The sequence below is a fragment of the Mesoplodon mirus genome, assembly GCF_964341445.2.
Source record: "Mesoplodon mirus genome assembly, chromosome: 13".
NCBI classification, from domain to species: domain Eukaryota; kingdom Metazoa; phylum Chordata; class Mammalia; order Artiodactyla; family Ziphiidae; genus Mesoplodon; species Mesoplodon mirus.
The window spans coordinates 80,192,964-80,195,445 of record NC_138989.1 but is presented as its reverse complement, the minus strand read 5'-3'; the positions used below and the strand labels follow the sequence as shown (position 1 = coordinate 80,195,445).

The 2,482-nt window shown below is 52.1% G+C and overlaps 1 pseudogene across 1 annotated transcript; it reads right to left on the bottom strand.

The window, feature by feature from the left end:
* Positions 1 to 773: 773 nt before the first annotated feature.
* On the bottom strand, positions 774 to 1,872 carry LOC309814621 (importin subunit alpha-8-like; annotated as a pseudogene). Its single transcript has one exon. The product of its transcript is annotated as an importin subunit alpha-8-like (transcript).
* Positions 1,873 to 2,482: the final 610 nt, after the last annotated feature.

Sequence of the window (2,482 nt, the reverse complement as noted above, 5' to 3'; positions counted from 1 at the left end):
CCTTCTCAGAAAGCTTTCTGCTGGGCTTCCCTGGTGGCATAGTGGTTAAGAATCCGCTTGCCAATGCATTGTACACGGGTTTGAGCCCTGATCTGGGAAGATCCCACATGCCGCGGAGCAACTAAGCCCGTGCGCCACAACTACTGAGCCTGTGCTCTAGAGCCCACGAGCCACAACTACTGAGCCTGTGTGCTACAACTACTGAAGCCCGCACGCCCAGAGCCCGTGATCCACAATGAGAGAAGCCACCGCAATAAGAAGCCCGTGCACCGCAGCGAAGAGCAGCCCCCACTCGCCGCAACTAGAGAAAGCCCGTGCGCAGCAACGAAGACCCAACGCAGCCAAAAATAAATAAATAAATTTTAAAAAATAAATAAAATTGTCGTGAAAACAAGAAAGAAAGAAAGAAAGCTTCTCTGTTATCTGGAGGGTGTAACAGATGGTGTCCAGGATGTCTTACACGGTGAGCACATCCATCAGTGGCTCCAAGACCCCAGAGTGGACAGGCGGGATCAGCCAGTGCACAGTGCCCCTAGCTGTGAAGTTAGCCGTCATCCAGATAGCCTCCTTCTGGCCATTAAACTTTCCACTTTTCAGCAGAGCCACCAAGGGAGACATCATGCCACAAGCAACCAGCTGCTGGAGGAGCTGGTAGGGTCCTGGCTGCTTCCTCTCGATGGAGGACATGGGCCCTATCCATGCTGGGGGTCACGCTGAGCATGCCTGTGTCAATGCCACCTCGGTCTGTGGCCTGCTCCAGGGACGATGACCCCTCAGTGTGGAGAGAGGGGGTTAAGACATTGAGTTCTGAGCTGGACCAGACTGGGCGGGACCCCTGCGTCCATCACGAGGCTGATGCACTTGCTGCAGCCCTCGCTGAGGTACGACAGGGCTCAGTGGGTGTCCGAGAGAACCTCGCTGTCCTGGAGGTGCAGGAGGTAGGAGAGGACGGGCCACATCTACTTCACTGCTTTTTCTGAGAGCAGGGGCTCCTGTTTCAGCACAGGTTGGACAAGGTCCATGTGATGTTCCGTAGCATTGAGACTGGTCTGGTTGATGACACCAGAGCCAGCAGGTGTGGGACGGCACTGCTCCAGATGATGTCTCAACTGTGGGCCGTCACCTGCTCTGTTACCAAGAGCCCCCCGTGCCTGTTCACACACAGTTACGAGAGGAAGGCAAGAGCTCAGTCAAGGGCTGGATGCCCCCGCCCTTCCCCAGTGGCTGGCTAGGGTCTGCTCCCAAGTCCCTGAAGCAAAATGGGTCAGAGCCCAGGCTGCCTCTAGCTACAAACAGCGGTGATGTCTTCAGGAACTCCACCAGCCTGGGAATGAGCCCCACTTCAACAATCAGTTTTAGAGGAGGGTTCTTTTCCTGGGACAGAATTTTCCTGGTCCCCTGGGCAGCCGAGAAATATAGGTCTGGATCTGAGGTATTCACACCATTGATTATTCATGGAAGGTGAGGCTGGTCAATTCGGTCAGCTTTTCAGATGCTGGGTTGGGGAGAGGTTGGTGATATTCCTTCTCTTTAAGGCCTGCCCATCCTTCTCCACCTTCCAGAGCCCTAGGCTGACTGCCATCCTCTGTTGCCACCTTATAGATGCATATTTGCCTGGGCCATAAATTCTCTCAGCCTCTCTTCTGGAGCTTCTGAAGTTGGCATATTGACTAGAAGTAAACCACCTGACAGGGAGCCACTGTGACTAATGAGATAGAAAGAAAGCAATATTCAAAGCCCAAAGCTGGGCTTCCCTGGTGGCGCAGTGGTTGAGAGTCCGCCTGCCGATGGAGGGGACGCGGGTTCGTGCCCCGGTCCGGGAGGATCCTGCATGCCGCGGAGCGGCTGGGCCCGTGAGCCATGGCCGCTGGGTCTGCGTGTCCGGAGCCTGTGCTTTGCAACGGGAGAGGCCACAGCAGTGAGAGGCCCGCGTACAGCAAAAAAAATAATAATAAATAAAAAAAAAAAAAAAAAAAAAAAAAGCCCAAAGCTAAGTTCCAATTCATAACTGAATAGAACACACAACTTGATATCACCTACAATGTTATTTAACTTTCTTTGGTGTCAGTTCTTTCATCTGTAGATTAGTAGTGGTAATACTTGACTTTTCTAAAATCCAAAGCTATTTTGAAAGAAGAAAATTATTAGTACATTAAAAAGCCTTTTAGGGCTTCCCTGGTGGCACAGTGGTTGAGAGTCCGCCTGACGATGCAGGGGACGTGGGTTCGTGCCCCAGTCCAGGAAGATCCCACGTGCCGCGGAGTGGCTAGGCCCGTGAGCCATGGCCGCTGAGCCTGCACGTCCGGAGCCTGTGCTCTGCAACAGGAGAGGCCACAACAGTGAGAGGCCCGCGTACGGCAAAAAAAAAAAAAAAAAAAAAAAAAAAAAAGCCTTTTAAAATGTATAATTCTCATTAACATTCCTTAGGCAATGCAATGGTTTTTCATTATGATCCTGCCTTCTGTCAGCACAAGTTCTATGA